Source organism: Mastigoproctus giganteus, chromosome 2 (genome assembly GCF_048544385.1).
Source record: "Mastigoproctus giganteus isolate SK-2022 chromosome 2, ASM4854438v1, whole genome shotgun sequence".
NCBI classification, from domain to species: domain Eukaryota; kingdom Metazoa; phylum Arthropoda; class Arachnida; order Uropygi; family Thelyphonidae; genus Mastigoproctus; species Mastigoproctus giganteus.
In genome coordinates, this window is record NC_143576.1 from 54,454,996 (window position 1) to 54,469,174 (window position 14,179).

Sequence of the window (14,179 nt, forward strand, 5' to 3'; positions counted from 1 at the left end):
AAGTTATTGTGAAGTACATGCAGTGAAACGTAAAGAAATACAGGCAACCCCCACGTATAACACGGCACTTCTGAAACACGGTTACGCTCTAACACGATTGATAAATTGCGGCTATCCTTGCACAACACGGTACTTATATAACAGGGTTTCGCTCTAACACTGTTAGAGAATTTCAGAAAATCTCGCATAACAGGATATTTTTGAGCTTTTGTGCGGAAGAAAAAAGCCTGCTATTATGTTGGATGTAATTTTTCAACATTTCCACTCTTTCTGAATCCCCGTTGTTGACTCGGTAGTAAAAAAAAAAAGAGAAATCAATGTATTTTATTTTGTTGAGAAATCATCGCCGTGTTACGTTCTGCGCTATTGAACTTGTGGAAAAATCTAGATTTCAAAGTTTTATTACTATTGGATAGCACACCAGACCATCCAAAAGATTTAAGTCATCCAAACGTTGAAGTTTTGTTCCCATCACCACAGTTGTACTAGATTAATACAATTTCTTTCATTCAGCAATTAGATCAAGGCATTATATCCACCTTTAAAACTCATTCCATAAGAAAATCGTTACAATGGATTTTGGAAAAAAATTGATTCCGAATCTATTGAAGTAATGGAGACACGGAAACGTTTCTCAATTGTGAACTGTATCAGAATCATAGCTTTATCGCTCGCTGAAAGAAGTAAAACCGTCAACGTTAAATGCGCGTGCACAAAATGTACGGCCAGATTCAGTTCATTCAAGAAATATGGTAGAACCGGCAGAAAACGGAATCGGTGCGATAGTAGAGCTTGCTACGTCAGTAGGAGGGAAAGGTTTTGATGATATCACTACTGAAGCCCTCGTGGGTAGCACAGTTGATTGAATCGCTATCCTCTCCACACCGGGTGTAAAAGATCTGAGTTCGAATCACGTCGATGACGGGAAGAATTTTTATGGGTCCTTTTCACAACGTTGCTGAGTTAGTCGTGCTCAGGCGAGGGTAGCATGGTTTTTCTCCCGGAATCTCGGGTTTTTCTTCCAGCAAAACAGAAAATCGACGTCAGAACACACGCAATTCAAAGATAATATACACGGAGTAACATGGGCTTAGTAGCCTATGCTTCTAAAAAAAATTACAAAAGATCACTGAAGCCGTTCAAGAATTACTGGTAGAAAAACAGGCTGGCGAAGGGGATTTGGTGGAAATGAAACCAAATCAATTTCAGAGGATGAATAGCGCAGATTAAAATTCTAAATTTCCAAATTTTACACTAAAAAGAATACGGTAAGGCATGAATTTAGCCGAAGAATCAGAACCTTATTTTTTGAATGCAGATTCTTGAATGAAAGGAGCCCAAAGTTCAAAAGGGAGCTTCAAAAAAATGCTTAGTTCCATACGATGAAATTCGCAAAGATTTATAAAACAAAAGCAAACAAACCCAGATTACTGATTTTTTTAAAGAGAGTAGAAGATACAAGAAATCTAGAATGGTATATTTTTGTTAACATATTGTTAACGAAATAGTATATTTTTGTTAGTTTTTGGAACATAACCCCCCGTTTTGTACTTCTTCTTAGTCCCGTATAACACGGTTTCGCACAACACGACATTTTATAGGAACCTAACTACAGTGTTATACGAGGGTTAACTACAGTGTTATACGAGTGTTATCTGTACTTTTATATACACCGATGAGCCAAAACATTATGACCACAGAGTCATTATGCAAATCGAAGCAACTGCAGGGGAACTCCGGCGCGTGCGCCGTAGTACAACTACTTTAATCAATGTTATTGTTGTACTTCAGATGGGAAAGGCAGCGGACTTCAGCGAGTTTGACAAAGGCCAAATTGTAATGGCCAGACGACTGGGTTAGAGCATATCCGAAACGGCACGGCTGGTGGGCTGATCACGGTCAGCCGCAGTTAGTAGCTACCGAAAGTGGTCCGAGGAGGGGAAGCTCACGAACCACCGGCGAGGTGTTGGACGACCATGGCTCACTGATGCTCGAGGTGGGCGGAGGCTCTCCCGGATGGTACGTGGCAACAGAAGGGCGACTGTGGCGCAACTCGCCGGTAATTGGAATGCTGACAACGGCAGTAATGTGTCACAACACATAATACATCGAACCCTGGTGAAAATGGGGCTGCGTGGCAGCAGGCCGCTCCGAGTGCCCATGCTAACCAGAGGCGGATTTAACGGCGGGCGCCCTGGGACCCGACTTCTGAAGGGCCCACGCAAAACCCCAACAAATTAGTTGAACATATTAGTTCAACTATTAGTTCAAAACTTTTTGATTATTATTATGCTATTATTAATTATATTATACATATATTATATTCAAATTTTATTGGAAATAAAACATTAATAGTACATACTATTTTTTATTATTAAAAAAAATGGTTAACATGTATTTTTATTTTCCTTGTTTCTCTCTTTTTTTTTAAGGGGCCCAATAGTTTCTTCTGCGCCCGCGGCCTCAACCGACATTAATCCGCTCCTGATGCTAACTACGGTTCACCGGCGACAGCGCCCACAAAGGGCATGCGTGCATCGAAACTGGACCTTGAGTGATTGGAAGAAGGTCGTCTGGTCCGATGAATCACGTTTCCTGTTGCACCATGTGGACAGCCGGGTACGTGTGCGTCGATTACCTGGGAAAGTGATGGCGCCTGGATGCACCCGGGACGAACACAAGCCGGTGGCGATGTTGTCATGCTTTGGGCGATGTTCTGCAGGGATACCCTGAGTCCAATCATCCATGTGCCGGGCACTCTGATGTCTACCACCTACATCGTCGAGGCGGAGATGAACTAACGTTCCAGGTGCCGCCCAAGACATACATACATACATACCTAAACATCATTGACCCTTTCATGGCAACGGTCTTCCCTTCTGGAGGTGCCGTCTTTCAGCAGGATAATGCACCATACCACACCGCCCGGATTGTTCGAGACTGATTCGCGGAACATGAGGAAGACTTCTGTCTTCCTTATGTAAGTATTGCCCTGACCTCCAAATTCCATAGACATCGATCCCATCGAGCTTCTGTGGTTTGTGTTGGAACAGCAACCCCGATCTGCGGCGTCTCAACCACGGACCTGGCAGGAGTTAAAGGATCTGCTGGTTACGTGTTGGTACCAGATACTACAAGACACATTTGGAAATCTTGTCGCGTCCATGCCTCGCCGGGTACGAGCTGTTTTGGCTACACGTGGAGAACCAACATCATATTAGGTATGTGGTCATAATGTTTTGGCTCATCGGTGTATATTATTAACATATTCTTCAATTAAGAAATAAAATTTATCAATCAATCAATCAACGCCAGGAGTGATGACAATGCTTTTCCATTGTCCAATGCTTTTCCATTGTCCAATGCTTTTCCAAACTCTACAGGCATCATCAATACTTTCGAATGAATGGTTATCATTTGTACAGTATGAAAAAACTGTGAATTGTATCAATGTCTCGAATTTTCGCAAGAAGTATTTTATGCCGATCAGAAGTGGGGGAGAGGATTATGATAAACAACCTAAGGAATGGTTTGCTCCTATATTATGATAAACAACCTAAGGCAAGGTCTGCTCCTACTGAAAATGCAAGAGCTAAAGTCAAAAGGTTTTTCAAATTCCTTTGAGAATATTTATAATTGGGAATTTTGACACCACTTTTAAAGTCGACCGGGTAAGTGTGAAACAATTCTCGTGCAAATGTGATGTTTCCATTCAGTAATTTGAAATACTGCATCACTAGGAAGCCTGTTAGATTTTAACAGCAAGTTGATGCCTCACTTGTGCATTTACATACTCATGCAGGCTTTATTTGGACATCATTAATTACAATTCGCGGGATGACATATGAGGACTGCGCCCACGCAGGTAACATCATAAGCGTTAGCTCTAGACAACGTTGCACAGGCCACTAATTACTAAGTGGGTGTTTGCCCAGAGTTCGGAAATTAATTCAGTTGTAATTATTCAACACTAATGGTTCGATTGTTCGCTGAGGCAATGCCAAAGTGCTTGCAGGGATTGTCAGTCTATAAACAACCTAGGCTGATGGTTAACTAACGTGTCGGCACTCTGATTTGCGAAGGTCAGTGCACACTTGCCGGATGTGACGTTGGAATTGCCCACTACAGCCGCAGAGCGGCGAGAAAACATGCGAGTTAATGATCCTGAGCATAATATATTATGCAATTTAGAACTTCAGTGACTGGAACGTGTGAAAATTATGTACCTGAGGAGCAACTAAAATGCTATTTCACCAGCAATCGTCTTTCTTTGCGGAATATATGTAAACAGCATAATTAATGGTGTTCATTGTACGAGGAGATTACAAAGAAGAGAAATATTGAAAGGTGAATTATGAAACATGCTAAACAGCACAATCCGGAACCTAGTGGAAAGTAGAATCAACCGATTAATAGTATGCACAACCGAGTTGTATGAATTTCACATACAAAGGTGAAAACAAGCAACAATTAAGATACAATATGTGAAACTAAACCGCTCTGTGCATAATTTTTCGAAGCGAATCAGTGCTACAATATCGAATGTCGCTGTACTGTTTTAAACATCTCTTTGAATTGGTAGTAATGGTAAATTATGCAAGAAAGCAAGCTTATATAGCATCAGACAAAAAAGTTCACCCATGCGTACCCTCCAAGAATTTGTCTAGTTCTCTCTCGAATTAATTCAACCCATCCACTTCCATAACAAAAAATGGAAGCCTGTTCCAACAATCCACCACCCGCTGGCTGAAGGCAAACTTCCGCACATCTATAATCATCCATCCTCAACTTGAATTTCTGTCCTCTCATGTGTGTAGTCTCAGCAAGTGGAAGAATACCATTAACATTCAGCTTACCAAATCCATTCAAGGCTTTAAACACTTCAATCAGACCTTCCCACAGGTGATTAGTCTCGATACACTGAAATTTGCAGAACTGAAGCCTTTCTAGGTAAGAACTCCCTTTTGTTCCCTTCACCAATTTGGCTGCCTTCTCTGCACTCGTCCCATCCTTCCTATAAAGTGAGGCCTCCAGACCTGTATACAGTACTCAAGATGCTGCCTAACCATGGCCTTATACAAAGGGATAATCACTTCCTTATCTCTGCTAGCAAAGTTTCCGTATATAATTGATATTTGGTAAATAGTGAAGCTTAAAATCATACAAAACAAATGTAGCTTAAATGTATCATTTTTACCCGTAAAAGCTAACAAGCAGGCAATTTATACTGCTTGACTTAAGTGTGTGTTTTACATGGAAATCAAGATAAACAGATTCTATTTTAAATGAAACTAGTATCAGACAGCTTTGTTATTTCCAAAACGAATATTAAGAATTCGACACTAAGGCGTATCAAAATCCAAGTGGTTTACGTGTCCGTTGAGGCCAAAAGGAGGTTACAGGAAGTGGGGAGGGGAATTCTATAATTAAAGAGCGCACTCAGCCTGACAGAAGCTTGTTGAGTGGAGGTTGCAGTAGCCACCATCCTGGGGTCGGTAAAGAACAAAACACTGTTCTGTCATTTAAAAGCCAAATTTGCATCTACTGGCAAGAGCGCAGAGACTCAATAGTGTAGTTATCGCAAAAATTATAGCGTTTCCGACGTCTCAAAAACGAATAACTTGGAGATTACAGGCTACCCAAGTTGCTATGGTTAGCACTAATGGCAACGGGGAGGGGATACCTTCCTGTTAGGGAAAAGTAACCGCACAGAAACGCGGTAAATTACTTAAATTAAACAGCCTCAGAAAATCCGCCATTGCAACTTATTTGAATCAGGCCCGAATTCAAATGAATTATAATAATTAAGACTTAGAATAGTAAACAATAATGGATTATTACTCTCAAAAGTATTTCGGTAATATTTGTATAGAAATATAATTTTAAATAATGAAGTATCAGTTTTTCCCCCTTAAAATGAATCTCTCTCTCTCTCTCTCTCTCTCCATCCAGTAAAATCAAACAAATTAGATGTTGCATTTGGTGCTCGCATTATTTTAAGCGCATCAAACAGATGCGTCATGAAATATTTCGTTATGAAATTTCATGAAAATACGTTGAATACAACTCGAGACAATGAGGTTCTGAATGAGGCTCAGATTGTTTGAGTGAATGAAGCTTTTGATTGAAATGCAATTTGCCAGAACTTTGGAATTACACCTTTTCATTCTTATCATACTATTTCAGGCAAAATACTAATTTTTGTCTGAGTCAAATAAATTTCGGAGTAAATATTTTTCGTTGTATCCTATTTGTTTAACAATTTTTTTTCAACTTACGAAATGAAAGTAATATTCACGTTTACACTTTACTAAAACTAAAGTTCCTTTTTTTTTATTTATTACATACATTTTTATTACATATACAAATGTACATAGATACAAACACTTTCTATTAACAATCATCGCATTCTGCGTATGAAATTATGTTAATTATACAGCTTCACTTGCAAGCAATAAAACGCAATAAAAGATATACTACGTATGTAAGTATGTGTACGGACTTGTTTTGGGTGGCACCCAGACGTTTAGTCGAACTCCACCTTGGAAAATCTGTGTTGAAGAAGTAACACTGTCTACAGCGATCAACACCCGGAAAATCACTGCCTAGTGTTCATTTCTAAGCATGAGGAGTTGACTACACAGACTACACAGCTTATGTAGTCTTTTCCTGGTCGTTAGCACCTTAAAACAATTGAACCAAAAATTCTCAATCCCAGAGAATAAATAAATCCTTCTATGTATGGTTGATACCATTATATACATTCCAAATTATTACTAATTTAAGGAAATAAAATTTAGTTTCTATGTTAAAATCTGTTTGACCTAGTAACGTAGAAATATAAGTTCATGAATACATCAGTCTACTGTCCACTTCTAGAATTAGTAAACAAGATGGGTCTTCTTTTAAATAACTTGTCAGAAAAAGATTGGAGTGCTGCAAAGTTCTTTGCATCTTGAATCAAAATATTGAGGTTATCAGTCCTAATAGATTGAGTACTGTTAAATAGTTCTTGTCTGAAGTCGTCATAAGCAGGGCAATAAAGTAGAACATGCCTTCAATCTTCTACTGCCCCACAGAAACAAAAAGGGTCAAGTTCAAGTAAAAATTTCCACAATTTATCCCGCAGTCAACCATGTCCAATTATTAAACATGACGTTCTCATTGAAGGATAAAACCATCCCATAACTTTCTATTTACAGCAAATGTTGCATCTTCAATGAACTCCCTGGTAGTGAGTCCTGTTTCACTGGATTGCCATTGGTATTTCCACTTCTCAGTGAATTTTGTCCAAAGATTTATTTTCTCCTGCTGAATGTCCGTGGCCGGATTACTTACAATGGCGAGGATTTGAGTTGCCAAACCTTTCTTGAAGTTAGAAATCATGCCTCGGTATGCCCCCATAAAGGTCAATTGGAATACAACCTGAGATCACTTGTAATGCATTGGTTGATGTTGTTCTGCAGCATCTGTGTGTTGCCAATAACACCTTTCTTTGCAATGATAAAAGTTTAGCCTTCACTGTGATGTGAGTAACCCTAGGGAACCATATGGCAGCCGCATATACTACAATTGGCAAAAATATAGACTTATAATACAATGCCAAAGTTTTGTGCTTTATACCGCATTCAGCTCTGGAGAGCCTAATAACATTGGCAGTATACTTTTTAATCTTTTCAGCTAAATTCTTTATGGAGATAAAACGAAAATTTATCATCAATAAGAAACCAAGATATTTATTTTGAGAAACATAAGGAATTTGGGCATTATTGATATGAAGTTTAGGAGGTCTGTTATATAATCCAGTTTATTAGTGAAGATCATAATTTTAGTTTTCGTCTCAGAAATTTTTAATTTGTTTATTCTAGACCATTCCAGCAAATCATCTAGGATTTTTTCCCATGTGTTTCTAGCAAAAGCCTTGACCTTTCTGGTATGCATAGCACTAAATCGTCAGCATATGCTATTTTATTGCAAATTTGACTTTCTTTTAGTAATTCTCCTCTAGAATTCTGTGCTGGTCTAAAACAGAATTCCAGAGGAGAGGCCCAAGGCCTTGTGGGCATCCTCTGGAAATGAATTTTCAAAATACCAAATGTTGTGAGATGACTTTTATATGTCTATTTGAAAAATAAGATCTAATAACCTGATAGAGTAAATCATCACATTCTGCTTCTCGAATTGACGTGAGGGCGCTCTCCCACCAGAGTGTATCAAAAGCGCCCTCAAAGTCAATAAAAATAACCTTCATGTATTTCTTCTCTGTGTCTTACATAGATTCACCAAATTTCTGATGGCATCTTCAGTGGAGGAGCCTTTCTTAAACTAAAGTTCTCGAACAAAATATATGTGAGCAGAGATACATAGTTCTCAGAGAGAAAATGCTATGGTATATCTGACTGTCTTGAACATAAATGACGGCAAGTTTTATTTAATTTTTTTTTTCTTCGTTTAAAGAAGAAAACAGTGCAATAAAGACGAGGAAGAATGGGCGATGAGCGTGGAAGCAAAAGTATTTATTTCCACGTTCAGTAACTTTTGTACTTTTGCAACTCTGAAAGAAATTACAACTGTGGCTTTAACAACCCATTGAATAAAACAAAAACAATGGATGCCAGCATATCAGGAACTCTAGATCAGTTATGTTTGATTTATTTTCGACATGTGAGAGAATAATTATCGCAGGATATTATCCTCACTGTACAAAATGACAGTCTAATTGGTTCACCACTTGTCACTCGTTTGAGGAGGTTTGTGTTCAAATTCAGTCAGAGACTGGAGAAATTCTAAAAAGCCTCTTCATGGTCAGTGTACGCAGTCGATCTCAGATGACAAAGCAAGATTTACTCCTCTCATGAGTTATTCCAAGTTTTCAGCCTGCACAATATGCAAATCAGTTCGGAACATATACTTGGATAGACATAATAATGACCATTAGCACATTATTACCAAAACCAAAAACACTATAGCCAAAAATATCCAAAATAACTCTCCTAAGCAAGAGGATTAATTACTATTCTTAGTCCATGCTATTAAGAAGCAATTTCTCCCCTTGAGTAGGAGTGGATGTTATTTTGGAGGTTTTTGGGGTATCGATTACTTTGGTCATAATGCGCAAATGGTCATTACTGTGCATGTGTACTGTTCTGTAGAAGTGTATGTTCCGAATGGATTTGAACTTTAATAAACTGCAGAACTGTTCGGGACGTCATATTAAATGGAACAATACTTCATTATTTTTTCTTGAAGCAAATCTTTTAAGTTTCATCTTCTAAAAATACAGAATGATTCACTCTAAGGCAGTGGAATAGCATGCTTATTTTTTTTTAAAAGAAACCCCAAACAAGAAAAGTATAAGAACATATTGTATTTAGTACTGTGTATGGGACGAATTTCTGAAGATTGGAATGTTCGGGAAATACGTGTGAAGAAAGATTACCTCAGAGAACGGAATCAGAAGGGATAGAGAAGCAGAAGTATAGCTGCGGAGGGAGATGAAAGGAAAAATAAAAATAAATGAGAACATTACATAAAAAAATAAGTAACTTACATTGTACCAAGGCCCAAGTTGGCAATAATAAGTAAAAAAAAAAAAAAAAAAATCTATTTACACTCGGGAACAACCACACAAAGTAAGAGAGGTTCACAAGATAGAGATTATAAGAACATTATCCTATTTAGTGTCGGCCACTCAAAACGCGTATACTTCTATAAATGTCACTGCTCCAGTATTAACAATTTTTAAGTTAAAAATATGAAAATATTTAACTTAAAAATTTTCTAAGTCGATTTTAGGTGGGAGAAATGTATTCCTATTCTACAGCAGGCGTTCTCGCCTCCGCTGGAACCATTAAGCTAGTGGCGACCCCATTCATCGGTTAATTTAAATGTGAAGTGTATTAGAAGAGTGAAAGAGTAATAAATAAAATGAGCTAAACAAATACTGTAAATATGCAGAAAACTTTGTCAAAAAGCCATCTTCGGGCGACGTATTGATTGAAACAGTTCCTACTGTGCATGCATGTTGGTTGTAAATACAAGTACACTATCAAACCTTGACTTACAATTCATTTTTTGAAATTCTGTTCCATTAAATTAGGTTGCCGTTGGATTGCTATGCTACACTTACGTGATATCTGGTCTTTCACAAACGAAACAACAATAGGCACTGAAACGACTCTAGATGGAAAGGGACATCGCATTTCAAATAAATGGCTGTTGGACGTTTGGACAAACGTGATGGTGGAGGTAATAAAAATCATGGAATGTTTGCGCAAGATGGAGATTGGTCATTTGGGAGAATGAATTCTTGAATAAGGGACAGCTGCCAACCAAATTACGGCAGAAGATTTGAATGGAGGTGGCTGGGAGCTGTACTGTGTGAAACAGTTCCTATCGTGTATGCAAGCTGACTGAAAATTAAGTACAATACCTGTGAGAACACCAGACACTGGATTGGAGACGCTTCAAAAGATGTGACGTCAGCAGTTAGAGAAAGGGCAATTTGTAATCCTTGTTCTAACTCATTATGTCTATGAACAAAAACTCGGTAAAGAGTTTAACATAATGCTCGTTTAATAGTTTATTTCTGGACCTGCGAAGAAAACGTCTTATTTAAAGACATGATTAAAGTGCAAGTATATTAAAAATCAAAGAATTTTTCCTAACGTGCATTTAATTTGTGAACACGCTGGATATACATGTATGCATTTCAAAATTTTACAGACTAATGACTTTAATAACTTTGTATCAAGGAAAAGGGTTTCTTTATTACCTATTTCCACGATCTCAATTATTTTTCCTATTGTTGAAGTGAAACCTTCACCAAGAGTTTTCAAGGCTTGACTTTTGACTGAATGTACAGAATTCATGAGATACCTGATTCCTGAGCAACAGAAGCTGTCATCCGTCTCGCCAGTGGACGAACCCACCATGGCTATATAGGTTCACTGCATACTGCATTCACGTAGACGGTAATTCGATGTCAATTTGGAAAAACTTCGTGAGTTAAACAACTTTGAAAGAGTGATGATATTGGGTGCCCAACGCATGGGTCACTCTATCGCGGATGTGGTACAGAAATTGCACTATCCCAGTTCGACAGTATCAAGAGTGTATCGGGTATATGCCATTTCCGGAATAACATCTCATCGCAGACAGCGCTATGGGCAGAGAAAGGTGGTGGATGAACGTGGCCGTCGACGTCTGTTTCGCATTGTTTCAGCCAAGTGGAGAGAGACGGTGGCACAAATCACCACCGACTTCAGCGAGGGAGGTGCCAGAAACGTCTCCACCAAAACCATCAGGCGATCATTAGCTGCAATAGGTTATGGAACCCGCCGACCCGCCAGAGTCCCATTGCTAACACCACGACACAGGGCTCTACGCCTCAACGGGGCAAAAGAAAATCGGCATTGGACCTTGGGTGATTGGAGACGGATACACGTTGGGGCCTCTGGTACATCTAGAAGCATCTGTGAATGGTCCAGGTTGTGTCCATCCTTGCAGACCATCTGAATCCAGTGGTGGTCATCGTGCACCCACAGGGTTTTGGACTCTTCCAGCAGAACAATGCGCCTTCCCACAGAGCCGTGGTGACTAGAACGTGGTTCGAAGAGCATTGTGCAGATTTTACCACCATGGAATGGCCTCCCCGTTCACCGGACATGAACCCTGTGGAGCATCTTTGGGATGCTGTGGAAAGGTCCGTTTGAGCTTTGCATCCTTCTCCCAGGAATGCGACGGAATTGTGGACAGCGGTGCAGCAAGCATGGATGGAAATACCTGTGGAACGCTTTCGTGAACTGGTGTACTCAATACATCACCGTGTGACTGCCCTTATCCGAGCGAAAGGTAGGCCTACTCGTTAGGTATCCCATGATGCTGTCCACTAAGTGCATTTTGTGACTGTAGGACGTTTAGGAGAACACGGAGATAACACAGTGGCACTGGTAGTTGACTCTAGAACTGTGAATCCTAAGAGCGGAGTGAGGCAAGGAGATCATCTTTCCCCACTACTGTTTAATATACAGTAGTAATAAATCTTCTGTTCAAGCAGTTACCAGTTTATATTGGATTTCAACTGCAGTCATACATGTTGAACAGACTAGAGTTTGCCGATGATTTTATTCTCTGTGGATTTACATCCACGGGTCTTCAGACATTGCTGGAAACAGCCTTCTTCTTCTTCTTCTATAGGAAGAGAGGGTTGATTATAAATAGAAGTAAGTCCTGGACCCTCTCTCTATTGCCCTCCAGGGAGAAAAAGGTAAAGGTTGAGAGGTGCAGTTTCCTAGTAGGAAGAGAGGATTTACCAGCTGGTGATAGAGAAATGTTGTGGTGATATCTAGAAATCGAATGCAGTCCTATGGGGAGAACAACTGTCGGCGCGAACCTGGACGGCCTGTTGGGACAGGCAACTCATGCCCCTTTGAAACCCCAGCAGAGGCTCTTTCTCCTACGCATCTTTTTGATACCAAAACTGCATCAACAGCTTGTCTTGGATAGGGTATCTGCTCCAAAGCTTAACAGCTTAGACCATACAGGTCAGATCAGCAGTCTGACAGTGGTTAAGGCTTCCTCATGATGTCCCAACAGCATACTTCCATACGGGAATTGTGGAAGGAGGACTGGGAATCCCGTCCTTCAGATGTAAATTCCCTCTCCTGAACAGAAGAGGTTGGAAGGACTGCAATACTCTCCCTATGATTTGGTTAGATCTTTGACATATCATCAATGGTATAGGAAGGAGCTCCAGGGAGTGATGAAATTGGAAATGGACCGACAAATTAGTATGGGAACAAAGTCGTCTGTAAATGAACGATGGGCCGGTCTATTGCACAATGCCTATGACGGAATTAGTTTGAAGGAATCTGCTACAGTGCGGCCTCAACATCGATGGGTGGGAGACGGGGCAAGGCTAATGTCAGGACATCAGTTCACATCAGAACTTGTGAAAACTAGGATAAACGGCCTCCCTACCCTCTCAAGGACATCAAGAGTACGTTCCCAAAATAGGGATTATAGGGTGCATGGCCGTAGAGTCCCTCGCCCATGTCGCACAATGCTGCCATCGTACTCATGGGATGAGAATTCGACGACATGATGCCGTGGCGGGAATTATTGCAGACCGATTGAGTCATAAGGGATGGCAGGTCTCAAAGGAGCCGCGGTATGTTACATCTGAAGGGTTAGGAAGCCTGACTTGGTATGTGCAAGGAACGGATCCACGTTCATTTCAGATGCAGAGACAGTGGGTTCGGATAGTAGCCTGGATGCTTGTCATAGGTTAAAGAGGAATTATTACAATTTAAATTTAGATCTGAAAAATGAAGTTAACCAGCAATATGGGGCAATGCCAACAGTTTCAACCATAACTGTTAATTTTAGAGGAGTGAGGTGTCAGACTTCTGCCACACTCCTTAGATATTTAGGGCTTACAGCATCAGATATTAAAATACTTAGTCATAATTATGAGAGCATCCTTGGACTCAGGGGAGGTCCCCATGGACTGGAGATGTGCAAATGTATCCCCAATTCACGAGTAATTACAGACCAGTTAGTTTAACTTCTGTTCCGGGTAAAATAATGGAGTCACTGGTTAAAGACGCATTGCAGGATCATCTAGACAAGACTGCAGCAATAATTCAGACACAGCATGAGTTTGTTAAGGGAAAGTCTTGTCTGACAAATTTGATAGGATATTATGATGTGGTTACAAAGGAACTAGATGCAAAAAATAATTTTGATATCATATATTTGTATTTCAGAAAAGCTTTTGGCACTGTTGCGCATGGAAGACTATTGTACAAATTGGAGCAGAATGGTATTAAGGGTAAGTTGCTACAATAGATAAAAGGATGGTTGAGTGGGAGAAGACAGAGAGTGGTAATTAATGGGTGCTGCTCTTCGTGGACTAATGTTATTAGTGGAGTCCCACAGGATTCGGTGTTGGGTCCTCTGTTGTTTTGTATATTTATCAATGATATTGATGAAGGCATATCAGGTTTAGTGTCGAAGTTTGCAGATGATATAAAGGTTGACAGGGTTGTTAATGACAGTAATGGCAGTGTGCTACTGCAACAGGATTTAGATAATTTGGGCAGATGGGCTAAGAAGTGGTAACTGAAGTTTAACCTTGACAAATGCAAAGTACTGCATATGAGTAGAAGTAACCCCA

General features: G+C 39.8%; 1 protein-coding gene across 1 annotated transcript in view; it reads right to left on the bottom strand.

The window, feature by feature from the left end:
- LOC150089305 (AT-rich interactive domain-containing protein 3C-like) overlaps positions 1-14,179 on the bottom strand; it is a 477,406-nt gene that overhangs the window by 24,694 nt on the left and 438,533 nt on the right. The gene's annotated exons all lie outside the window — the stretch shown is intronic.